Source organism: Canis lupus, chromosome 8, assembly GCF_011100685.1.
Source record: "Canis lupus familiaris isolate Mischka breed German Shepherd chromosome 8, alternate assembly UU_Cfam_GSD_1.0, whole genome shotgun sequence".
In the NCBI taxonomy this organism is placed as follows: Eukaryota; Metazoa; Chordata; class Mammalia; order Carnivora; family Canidae; genus Canis; species Canis lupus.
Window position 1 is genome coordinate 23288432 of NC_049229.1, and position 13649 is coordinate 23302080.

The 13649-nt window shown below is 34.5% G+C and overlaps 2 long non-coding RNA genes across 3 annotated transcripts in view; one reads left to right on the top strand and one right to left on the bottom strand.

The window, feature by feature from the left end:
- LOC111097018 overlaps nucleotides 1–3964 on the top strand; it is a 40772-nt gene extending 36808 nt beyond the window's left edge. For both annotated transcript variants that reach the window (XR_005363216.1, XR_005363215.1), the window contains one exon: nucleotides 3616–3964. This is a non-coding gene — a long non-coding RNA (uncharacterized LOC111097018). The remainder of the gene's footprint in view (nucleotides 1–3615) is intronic.
- The window catches only part of LOC111097020, a 41697-nt gene that overhangs the window by 10624 nt on the left and 17424 nt on the right, over nucleotides 1–13649 (bottom strand). The gene's annotated exons all lie outside the window — the stretch shown is intronic.

Sequence of the window (13649 nt, forward strand, 5' to 3'; positions counted from 1 at the left end):
AGATGCATGAAAATATGGTTAGCATCACTATTCATCAGGGAAATGCAAATTAAAACCATAATGAGATATTATCTTCTACCAGTCAGATATGGCCAGTATCAAAGAGAAAAGAAACAAGTGTTGGTGAGGAGATGGAGAAAAGGGAACTTTTTCACACTATTAGTGAGATTATACACTGTTGTAGCCACTATGGAAAAAGTTTTTTCTCAAATGATTGAAAATAGAACTACCATATGATCCAATAATTCCACTACTGGGTATTTGCCCAAAGAAAATGAAGGCACTAATTTGAAAAGATTATATGCACCCTTATGTTTATTGCAGTATTATTTACCATAGCTAAGTTATGAAAGCAATCCATGTGTCTATCAGTATGTACATATATAGAATATTATATATATGTTAGAATATATATATATGTATATGTACATATTTTGGAATATTCTGTAGCAAAAAAATTCCATAATATTATGGAATATTGTATAGCCATAAAAAAGATGAGATTGTGCCATTTGAGACAACATGGATGAACCTAGAGGGTATTATGCTAAGTGAAATAAGCCAAAGAAAGTCATATATCATATGATTTCACTTAGATATGGGATCTAAAAATTAAAACAAACAAAAAACAAAAACAGACTCATAAATGGAAAGAATAAACTGAGGTTTGCCAGAGGGGAGGGAGGTAGGGGGCTGGGCAAAATGGGTGAAAAGAAGTGAGAGATACAGGCTTCCAGTTATGGAATGAATAAATCACGGGAATAAAAGGCACAGCATAAGGAATACAGTCAATGATACTGTAATAGCAGTGTATTATGATACAAGATATCTACACTTGGTGAATTTAGCATAATGTATACACTTGTTGAATCACTACATTGTGCACCTGAAACTCATGTAACGTGTGTCAACTAGAAAGAAAGAAAAAGAGAAAGAAAAATAGAAAAAGGAAAGAAGGGAGAGAGGAAGGAAATGACTCTTTTCTGTTATTTGCAGGTAAAGTTGCAATGAAGGTTGTGATTGGTCTGAACTAGATCCTATATCATCCCAGAGTATCTTGTGAGCAGGTATTAGGTACTCTGGCCCATCTTGGGTCATGTGCTCATCTGCACAGAAAGTGAGAATGGGATGAAAAGAGTCATAAATTGAAATTTCCATGAAAAGACAGACTGTAAACAACAAGAGAATGAGAAAAAACAGGATGGACAGACAAAACCTATGATTATCATACCCCACTACCATTTATTTCTTGACGGCTCAACAACAAACTTCCTTTGCATGAATCATTTCAAAATGCACTGCCTGCCAGTGGAAGTATTAGACTTAGATCCAAAAATGCACTTATCCCTGAAGCTAAGAGAGGGAAGTCAATGTCTCATCCAGGTATTCCCTTGAATTCCCAGATCCTCATCTATGTTAACTCCATCCTCTCACATTTTACATTCTGTTACTAGCAGCATTTTACTTCCTGATATTTCTGTGTCAGTCAGGGCTCTCTTGTATAAAAGTGATAGAAAACTAGTGGAAACTATTTCTTTCCAAAAGAAATTCATTGGCTCCTATAAATGAAAGTTTACAACTGCATCTCAGGTATGATGGATTCAGGGATAAAAATGATACTATCAGGACATCACCTCTCTCCACTGACTCTTAGTTGATTTAATTTGGAGGCAGTTTTTCTAACACGGTAGCAGAGCTGGACTGCTATATCTGTAGGCTTACTTCAATGGCATAGCCAGTTTCAATGATTAGTGTCTACTTTTCAGGGTCCAGCAAAGTTGTCAGGGACTGAGCTAACTGACAGGAAAATGCCCATCCCTCAGCCAGGCACTGATGTTTGGCATATATGTGTGTGTGTTGGGTGGGGTGGGGTGCTGGGTGGAATACTCTGATTTGCTGGCCTTATGTCATGTGAACCCCTCAGTTGTAGTGATAATAGGGAGAGGTCAGCTCTATCTGGACCGTGTGTAGTAGGTTTCGCATGAAAATGAGAGCCTATTTTCAGCAAAAATAGATTACATAGAAAGATAACACACAAAGGCCATGACTGCTCCACTACCCAATAAGTGATAGAGTGATAAAAAAAATTAGTCTTCATTGAGTTCTTATAATGTACCAAATATTTGGTACATTGGTTCACATTTATTAGATAAATTTTCTCCAAATTACATACTAGCAATTAGTGCTACTAGGATTTTTAAAATCTGTCTAGTAACTCATGGCATTTTAGTATATTCCCTACCACTTTAGAGAAGGCAATCCTGTATTTCCTTCTCAGAAAACTAGATTTTGGAAAACTAGGGAGAGCCTTGGAGCATATAAAGAGAAAGATAAATGATGTGGATATGGGAAGAATAGGACATGCAAGAAATAAGGTTGGAGTCTACTTGATCAGAACTGATTAGAGGGGACCCCAGAGTGGAACCATGAGAAATACCAGTGGACCAGACATACACTAAGTTTCCTTCATAGACATCCTTAAATGCTTAGCTGGGAAGTTTGGATTTGTCCTGAAATATGATAAAAAAAAATCAGTTGTTAAGAATTTTGAGCAGAAAGGGTCTATGACAAAAAGAATGCTGAGATTTGTGCATAGTGATAGGCAGAGGGTACTAAAGAAGGCTCTCCAGGCAGAGAGATAAACTGCCAGACTATTATATCAGCTTCTTGATATGTAGTGATAAGAATTCAGACTAAAGAAGTGGCAGGAGTAATTGAAAACCAAGATTCAGATGGATGATTTTGAAACTCTGGGATATATAGAAGAGCATCCAGTAGAATGTTCTAACATGCAGATTCCAGGGATATTCTTCAGCTTTAACAGGTCTGGAGTGGGGCACAGCAATGTGTATTTTAACAACCACTTAAGATGAGTGGATGCAGGTCATTCATAGGCCCCATTTTGTTTCTGAGGAGGATTAGACAGGTGTGTGATTCATTATGAAGGGCAATCAAGACAGGAGGAGAGGGGAATCTGCTGTTGATGGTAATTGGAAGGTTGAGAAAGGGCCCTGATTATAGGGAGAGTTGATGAATTCTGTTTACATAATTCTTATTCACGTTTATGTTTGAACTTCTGGTATGTTGATTTCAGTTGTTATCTGTGTATATAAAGCTGTTGATAGAAAGGTGTTCTGGAATGAAAACTATTAGGCATTTGTCCTTGATCACCAATACTGGAATTGCTCTGGGCACTTACTGCTTTGGCTGGTTTGGAGCAGAGTTTGAAGTGGAAGAGGGAAGTGAATGTAATAAAAGCCATGCTGAAGCTGTGTGTTTTTCAAAATGTCTGGTTAGACAGTCTTTTCCTTGCCTAGAAATTATGACTATCAAAACTACTGTCATGGTATCTGAAAAACCAAGATGAAAGTGTTGCTAGTATGAAACATGGATGCTAAAATTCTCTTAGCATATCTCACAGTGGCCGAGATGTTAATAATGTTGCCAATGATTTCTACCCATTAAGGTAACAGTACCTCATGGGACAAATTATCTCCTTTGAGCTAAGTCTGTCTAATTATAGTATTCTTTCAATTTACCTAAATAGTTTAAGAAAGATTCACTATTCCAAGAAAATGCAATGTTGATAGTTTTTCTTTTCTCTTTTACTTTCAGATTTGGACCACCCTTTCCTGGATCTCTGTGACCCATATTGGGCAACCAAGATATCTTTGTGGCATGATCACTTCTTAACTTCTCAGAGGTCCCTTCTACAGTTTCAGTTATTTTAGTGAGGGAGAGAAAAGTTGTCTCCATAAGTCATTTAACATTTCTAAGTATCATTTGCCAAGTAAGCCCTTCACCAAAGGCATTTTCTCTCTATGATACTGAGCGGTTTCATGAAATGTGATTAATATAGTATTTATTTACTCACAGGAGAAATGCTTTCGCTCAGCCTTTCTTTTTTAAAAAAGCTTTTTAGCCTTTCTTTCTTGATGCTAACTCAGTAAAGATGTCTGTCTGATCTAGAGAGGTTATGAGTTTTCATTTCTTTCTTCCCAGGTCAATGTATATATTTGTGTAAGAATAAAGCAGGTTTAAATGAAAACTTACCCTCTACCCTAGTATTTATTACCCTGATATATTTGGTCACAGTGTACTTTTCTCTATTTTTTTTTTTTTTACTATAAGTGAATATAATTTTAATCCTTTGAGACTTTCTCCCCCATTCTGCTACATTTTGCTGTATGCAAATCATACCCCTATTATATGGCTTTAACAGAAGGAAAAAAATACTAAAATGATAGGGATTTACCATCTTGATTATTCATAGAAGCTCTCCACTCCTCCTCCTTTTTGTTGCGTTTATTCTGTACAGTAAAGTACGTTATTTTGTTGTAAGCATCAAGGCCAAGGGGACAATAACTTAGAAGTTACATGATCCCTTTCCTTTTCTGTTAATCATTTTTCCCTGCCTTCTCTCTCTTTCTCTTTTTTTCTCCCTCTCTCTAATGTAATCTCTAGCATTGCCTTTCTAAGATAGCAGGAAGGTATATTGGGTTACTTTTTCATATGGCATACATGGACTAAAATCTCTTCCCCACAAAATCTGTGGCTACTTAGCTTACATGTATATACATATTCAGCTATTAATCTCAACGACTGATCTCTTCGTGTCCATCTTTCAATGACTGGGAGTGCGAAACTAAAGTCCAATTATGCATTCTAGGAGAAAGCAGCCATCATAAAATGTTCACATTGTTTCCTCTGCTGCTTTGTTCAGACCTCATAGATAACTTCTGAGACTGATTAGGAGAGTTACTGAAATTTCAAGCAGGACTATAAAGACATTAATAATGACCTGACAGATAATGCTGCCCTACTGAGTTGTTATCTTAGGCAGGTTGGCTCCCCCTTGGTATCATCTTCTAAAGCCTTGGACCAAAGTGCATTTGGCTGGCTCTAATCTCTTTATTATGGCATCAAAGAGTGGATAGCTACAACTTTAAAATACACACACACACACACACACACACACACACATATCCCAGAAAAACTGAGGGTGACATAACTATCAGAATAGAGTGTGATTTAACTTCTCATATGTGTGGGCATATTCTGTTTTTTCACCAATAGAGAGAGAATGGACAATAAATGTTTCCATTTTACAGTTTGTATCTGAAATGAAAATACATTTAATTCAGCAAAACAAAGTCAATGTGCCTAAGGAATATCAGGTGTGATATTTAATTAAGAAATCCATTAGAGTCATGTTTGGAAGTTTATTTCACTTCTGAGCTTTAGTTTCCTTTTCTAAAACAAAAATTCTAGAACTTTATCATTAGACTTTGTGAAGACCAATGAGGAAAAACTATGATAGAGGGAAATATGAATAAAATTGAGGGAATAGCTTTTGGAGCTTAGCACCAATATTTTGGGAGTAAGGTCAATGACTAATGACTGTATAGGAGATAAAGTATGTTCTAAAATAGTATTTGAGTACAGTACACCAACACCAAAATTTTAATACTTTTTTGAAAATTATAGAAAAAATTTCATCAGTTTACATATACTGTATTTATCTGTCTGTATACTAATATTGTGATCTGAAATTCCTTTTTTTTTTTTTTTTGAAATTTCTTTTGGTATAGAATTTTCCTGGTATATTTTCCCTAATATTTTACTCTCAGCCATTCTGTTCCCTTAATTTTAAGTTTTTTGAGATAATTTTCACACTATAAAAGTCATCCATTATAAGTAGACAATTCAATGAATTTTAGCAAATTTATAGAATTCTGGAACCATCATCACAATACAGTTTTAGAGCATTTTGATCACTCCCAAAAGTTCCCTTCTGCAAGTAGCCTCTGGTCCCACTGTTCTGCTTTCTGTCTCCATAAATTTTTTCTCTTATGGACACTTTATATAAATGAAGTTAGTATGTAGTCATTATGCCTGGCTTTGTTTCATTTAGCATCATGTCCTGTTTTCATTTAGGATAATTTCATCATCTCTGTTGCTGCATGTATTAGTTGTTCAATTCTTTTTTCGGTTAAATAGTCTTCCATTGTATGAATATACCACTTTTTTTCTTATACCTTCACCTGATCATAAGCATTTTGATTCTTTCCAGCGTTGGGCTCTTATAAATAATGATGCTATGAAAATTTGCATACATACCTTTGTGTGGACATATATTTTAATTACTTTTGGGTAGATTCCTAGGAGATGAGGGGCTATATGGTAAGTATATTTTTAACTTTGTAAGATACTGCCAAGCTGTTTTCTTTAGTGGCTGTTCTACTTTACATTCCTACCTGCAATTCCCAAGGGTTCCAGTTTCTTTGCATCCTTGTTAACACTTGATATTGTCTGTCTTTTTGATTGTAGTCATTCTTGTGGGAAAGAAGTGGTGTCTCATTGTGATTTTTTTTTCTCTCATTGTGATTTTAGTTTACATTATCCTGATGACTAATGATGTCAGGCATCTTCTAATGTGATTAGTGTTTTCTTTTAAAGATTTTTATAATTTATTTTATTGAGAGAGAGAAAGCAGGAGGAGGATCAGAGGGAGAGGGATAAACAGACTCTGTGTTGAGTGTGGAGCCCAACACAGGTCTCAATCCCATGACCCTGAGATCATGACCTGAGCTGAAATCAACAGTTGGATGTTTAACTGAGCCATCCAGGCACCCCTCTTCATGTGTTTTCCTTGATGAAATGTCCATTCTATCTTTTGTCCATTATTACAGTAGTTTTTTTTTTATTTTGTAGTTTTAAGTATTCTTTATATATTTGGGATACAAAACTTTTTATCAGATGTGATTTGGAATAATGCACTCTTGACTTAACTTTATGTTAATTGGTAGTTTTTCCCTCTTCCTGAAAGCAATGCAAGAATAGGGAACACTTTCAGCATTTATTTCTCTCCCAGGATATAATCTACTCATCATGTATTTTAATTATCTTTATAGTTAACATCTCACAAGACATTATCACTAATGTTTTATGCAGAAAGTATGCATTTAGATTTACCCATATATTTACAGTTTTTCTTCATTCTCTCATGCATCCTTGGCTTTCTATCTGAGATCATTTTTCTCTATTCTCCTGTGTTAGTTTTGGTAATCTGTGCCATTCATGGAATTTTCCCACTTTATTTAGGTTTTTGAAAGTATTACCATAATGTTTTCATAAGTCTCTCTTGTTGTTCTTCAATATTGGCTGCATCGTTAGTGATGAAATTGTTGAATGTCTTGGTACAAAGTTGTTCATATTATCCCCTCATTATCTTTCATTAGTCTGTAGGTTCTGTAGTGATGTGTTCTCTTTTTTCATTGACTTTGGTAATTTGTGCCTCCTCTCTTCTTATCATTCTAGCTAGAGTTTTATAATATCTATTAATTTTAAAGAAGTTATTTTGATAATTTTTCTTTTTTATTTTCTATTTAATTAATTTCTTCTCTATGTTATTTCCCTCCTACTTTGTGTTTAATTTTCTCTATAAAGTTTTTATTTTTAAGTAGGAGGTTAGAGAATAGATTTTAGATCTTTATTTTTTTACTAATATAAGCAATTATAGCCACAAATTCTTCTCTAAATACACTCTTGGTTGCATCCCATAAATTTTTATACATTATGTCTTTGTTTTTATTCAATTCAAAATATTACCCATGCACACTTAAGAGAATTTGCATTTTGCTTTTGTTGAGTGACATGCCCTGTAAACATCAATTAGGTCAATTTCTATGATAGTAGTTTTCAAGTCTTCTACATCTTTATTGGTTTTCTATCTACTCCTCTTAATTACTAAGAGTGTTGAAATTCCAACTATAATTATGGATTTGTTTATTCCTTCTTTCATTTCAACTACACATTGTATTTAGCAATGGAGCTGATTTTCATTCTGGTGCAAGCTCCTTATCCTGTCATGGTGCAGCAACAATCAGATATCAGTTTTGTGCCAGTACATGGATCACATTTTGAATATCTATTCTGGAATCCGCAGTAAACTGCGATGAATATGCCAAATTAAACATGCATTAGAAATTTCAAAATGAACGGATGAAGTCTTAATAAGAAAATGAGACTGTTTAAATAACTGAGTGACTGAAAGTTATTTGAGATGTCACTAAGGAAGCGTAGTACTTTTTTTTTTTAAAGGTTTTATTTATTTATTCATGAGAGACACAGAGAGAGAGCAAGAGGCAGAGACACAGGCAGAGGCAGAAGCAGGCTCCATGCAGGGAGCCCGACGTGGGACTCAATCCTGGGTCTCCAGGATCATGCCCTGAGCCAAAGATGGGCACTTAGCCACTAAGCCACCCGGGCTGCCTGGTAGTTGCAATTATTTTAAAAATTACAACTTTATTTTCCCAGCCTGATGGATTCACATTCACTACCAGAACTATTACATTTAGTATACAAAATCCTCAGTTTAAAGTGGTTTAAACTTAAGCCTCCTCTGTTATTACCTAAATAAATACTCAATTAACAGAAAACTGAGACTTAGAGTTCAAGTTCACATAGAATATGTTGGAACCAGGGTCTTGAATCTTTGCCCCTCTGTAAAGCCCATGCTCTTATCCACATTACTATGCCTCACTATTTTTCTCTGATGTTATGAGATCTTTGGCAAGGCCATCTCTTTCTTACAGTAAATAAGAATGCCTAAAGATGTTTCAACCAAGAGTCATTCTTTAATAAAAATATGCCTTTTTCTGATTCCATGACCACCAAGTAATCTTCTAATATTTTGGTTCTCTTTGCAGTTTTCTCACAGGAAGGGAGTCAGCTGGTCTGGTCAATATGGACATTTGGTATAAATGCTAGATTTATTTCTTATTGTGAATTAATACAATGCCATTCTCCTTTTCACTGGTTTCTGAGAATTTGTCCTAAAGGGACAAATCCATTTTTAGTGGGCTGATAAAAATTAGTGTTTTGAACCCATGGCACAGAGGACCAGCTTAAAGTGTGTTGGATTCACCAAGCTAATTGCTATCCTAGTGGTACTACCTATTGGAGCTGATACCCAGACTTCCTTATACCATGTAGTTAAATGCCATGATATTTAAAACCATGGACTTATAAAAGCACAAAAGATATAACAAGATAAGAATGAATGAAGAAACAAGGATGAAAACAAAATAAAGTATAAAGATAATGTGAAGCCAGATATAAGGTTAGTACACAAAGTACATGCCATTGGATTAGATGTATTGCTAGTAACAGGCTTTAGATTTGAGTCTGTGCTTCTTAGAAGGCAAATAAAAGTAGGAAAACATGATAACTATAAAAGTTTTTTCTTTTTATTTGTCCCTTTCTAAAATAACACAAGGAATATATGATTACTACAGAAAAATTAGAAAGTGAATAACAATTATTTTGAAATCATATAGTCCCTCCACCAGAACTAATAATTTTTAACATGTCAAAATGATTCAATGTTAGAAAATTGATTCAATGTCAGAAAAAATAGTCATTTTTCCAAAATTCCATTCATATAAATATATATTTAAAATGGAATATTACTGTTTTTACTTACCAATATTTGCAACCATTATTTTAATAGATATTAATTATTATTTTCACTGACTACATAGTCATCATAAATGGATAAGTCATAATTTGTTAGCATTCTAACTCTGTTCAACTCAGATCTATTTTTTTTCTATTATAGACAATGCTTTGATGAACATCCTTGTATATCTCTATACATGTGACTAATTACTTACTTGGGATAAAGTTCAAAAAGTGACATTGCTGGATCTACATAAGATTTAACAGAAAGTTTTGTTTTTGAGCTGAGGTTTAAAGAATGAGGTAGATTTCATCAGGTGAAGAATCAAATGGGAAACAATAATACCTTTTCTAAAACCTAAATTAGTTGTGATAGTAGGGTCTTTTAGCTATACCTGTTAAAACCACATTAACGAGTATGCAAGGTGAGGTCATTTTCCCAGGATGTCATAGCTCCATCTGATTAAAAAAGCAAATGATGTGACTCATTCTCTTTTTTCATTTATGCGTCAATTTACTTAATAGATATTTAATAGATATTTATTGAGTAACTAAGTGCCAGGCACTGTGATAGTTCAGTGCCATGTATTGACTTGATCGACATGGCTAAATATATGTTGGTGGAGGCTATGCTGCAAATCTTCACAAATATTTCATTTATGTTTGCTATGCTTTTGTTGTTACAGATTTTCTGAATCAGAATATTTTTATATGTGTCAGATATATTTGAAAATGTGCCAATATGATCTTTTTGAAAGCCAGTGAGCTAAAAGATTGCTTTCTGAACTATCTTGTTCAATCTCTGCAAAGACATTTTTGCTCTTGGTTTGGGTTTTAATTATAAAGTTTGCATTGAGTTTTCACACTTAATTTATTCCCAAGATTATTATGCAGGGGTTTTATAGACGTAATAAAAGGTTATTTAGATCAATGGTTCTTAAGTGGGTTAAGACTCATTTTTTGAACTTTTGGGTGTGCACAGGCATGAACTGTATGTGTGAGTCCACCAACAAATAGCAAGGCAGCTGTGATTGGAGCAGAGAAAGTAGCAGGCTACAAGAATTGAGAGGGAGAATGGAATCAGATTACCTATGGCCTCTAGCCCTAGTTAAGGGGTAATTTAATTGCCTTTATATTTAAATATCTTGCTCAAAATACTTTTTCTTTCATAATTCTACCCCTAGACTCTTCAGTTCATACAGATATCTCCTCTCTTGGAAGTCCTATTCCAATTCTTATAGCATATGATCTAGCTCTTAATAATATTTTTATTACTTATGTTACTGTTGTTTCAACAAGAAGATGTCTTTTGAGGTCAGATTTGGTATTACAGATAATTTTGCCTAGCATAATACTGGACCCATAGTCAATATGCCATAAATATTAGTTTATAGTTCCTGAGAGATTGGGGTGGGAAAAGAACAAAGGAAAAAAATGAGTGGGTGATATTGAAAATATGTCATTGCCATTGAGAAAGTGAAGTCATTCACTTAAAGACTGGTGAATCATTTCAAAATTATTTTCTGGCAATTTATGTCCCTTATTTTAAGCCATGTTTTAATTATTTATCAGGTTTTATATTGAAGTGCATCTATCATTTATTTATTTCACTAAGAAAGGTCTATTTTATTTTTCTTCCACATGTCCTGATTTAATATTCATTCTCGTTAGATAGGTTGTTCACAGCTCAGATGTTACTGTGAAATTGGGATGAATACAGCATTGTTCCACTATGCTTTTGAAAAACTGCTGTAAATTTTATATTAGGTAAATAGACACAATTCCAAAAAGGGATATACATTTCCATTCTAATTCTTTTCATGCTGATGTTACATAAAGCACATTCTGAGAGCCAAGAATGAACAAGAACTGCTTCTTAAAGAAGAAAGGATAAATAAAGCAAGATAAAGACATCAAAGCTATTGCCATTACATTTTATCCTGAAAGAAACAAGAAATTACCAGGAAGGATCAGAACCTAACCGAAAAGGGTTGCTGCTACAAATCCCCACAAGCATTTCAGAGGGGGAGTAGGACTTTTTCAGGGGAGGAGTTATATTTATCCACCTGACAAGGAGTCTGTGAAATTATCTAGTTAAAGCAAACAAAAGGCAGGGGCTTTAATGTATCTACAAGGTACCTGACGTTTCAAAAATCAGGGAAACATACCTAAAAATTTGTAAAGTTAAAAGTGTCTACAGCCAGATTTTGAACTTTTAAAGACACTTTCAAGATTTCTCAAAGTACAGCTTCAAGTTCAAAGTGAACCCATTGAAAACTGGTTTACTAAGATCGGGCATCAGCATCAAGCAGCATCAGCGGATTATTAAGGCTAAAGTTTCCCACGATGCCAGGTGACAAGGAAGTCTTTTTTTCATTTTTAGTATTTCATTTGTTCAACAAATACTTTAAATCTCCACTTTTTGTAAGGCACTGTGATAGGAAAAGTAGAGGATTCAAAGATATTTGAGGTAATTATTATGCCCTTGAGGAGAAAACAGTGGCAGAAAGTTAACAGTTGCTGATATCTTTAAGCAAGCTTCTCAAAAAAATAACTTACATAAAATTAATAACTTACAATGCGATCTAAAGTACCCTTTTGGGGCCTGGGTGGCTCAGTCAGTTAAGCGTCTGCCTTGGCTCAGGTTGTGATCTCAGGGTCCTGTCCAGCATGGGGCTTCCCTGCTCAGCGGGGGAATCTGCTTCTCCTCCTTCTGCCTCTCCTCCCAACTCATTCTCTCTCTCTCCCTCTCTCTCAAATAAATAAACAAAATCTTTTTTAAAAATACCCTATTGTTTTAGTTTCAAGGAATATTATATTCTAGCTGTACATCTGATTTCTCTTCTGTGACCTGTGTCCACGTTTGGCCCTTTTCATCTGAGTTGCGTGCATGTCCTGAGGAACCTAGCACCATTTGTGAGTATAGACAGTTGTGAGGCTAGACCGTGGAATGAAGAACTTAGTTTAGAACACCTCTCCCAGCACTTTGCAGTTTTGTGATTTGAGCATATTCCATAATCCCTCTCTACCTCAGTTTTATATTCTGTAAAATGGGGATAATATGATTGACTTTACAGCATTGATGTAATGATTAAATAAAATCTATAAAGCACTTAGCAAATTGTGTAGCAATAATAAATACACGTTATTTAAAAAAATAAATAATATAATTCTTTTGTTTAGACGCCTCTAATTCCTTCCCATTGCACTTAGAATCAAAGTTGCCCCTTACCACTTAAGATGGCCTACAATGCCTTATAAAATCTGTCCTGCACTTGTCCTAGTGCCTTCTCACACAGCACAACTCTTTCTCTACCTTCCAGACTTCTCAGCTGCCCTGGGCTTCTTGCTGTAACTGGATGATGCTAAGCCTCCTCCCTTAGGCATCTCTAAATATGCTTATGCTTTCTCTTTTATCTACAAAAACTCTGACAAGATTGTTGTGTGGCAAGGTCACACCCATTTTCACATGGAGCATTTTCAATGAAGTTTCAGTATCAATATTATTTCCTCAGATGTGCCTTACTTGGCTGTCTTATTTAACAGTTATTTCCCTTAAGAGTGTCCCCTTCTCAGAAGTGTCCCAGTCACTCTATATCCTCCTTGACACTTAAAAATTCTTTGTTACTTATTTATCTTTTCCATCCCTTCCTGGAGTATAAGTTATGGAAAAGGAACTATAAAGGAAGAACTTTGTCTTTTTACCTGTTATATCCGGAGTCCCTATAATAGTGCTTCACACATAGAGATACTTGAAAATTTTTGAATGACAGAAAGTGTTTATTTCTATGGATAATAAGTCCTATTCTTCCAAACTCTATTTCTAGAGAAAAAGGATACTATTTGGAGTTAATTTTTTATTGATGGTTTCTTTATTGATGGTGACCTCTTTCAATGCATAAAATAAAGCTTTGAATTTTAAAGAGTACAAGAGTTATAGATAAGAAAAAATAGCAAATTCAGGAGAAATCTACTCAGACTCCTTTGTTGTACCTCAATTTAAAACTTTAATTGTTAATTCTAAATGTGTATCAATTATTACCTAGTGGCTATTAAAATTAAAAATGCATCTGGAGTTTGAAAATCATGAGCTTGTACTTCATTTTAACAAACAAGATGGGTTACTACTAATCCAAATATTACTTTTAAATCCAAAGACTAAGTCATAGTATATAGTCACCAGCCCA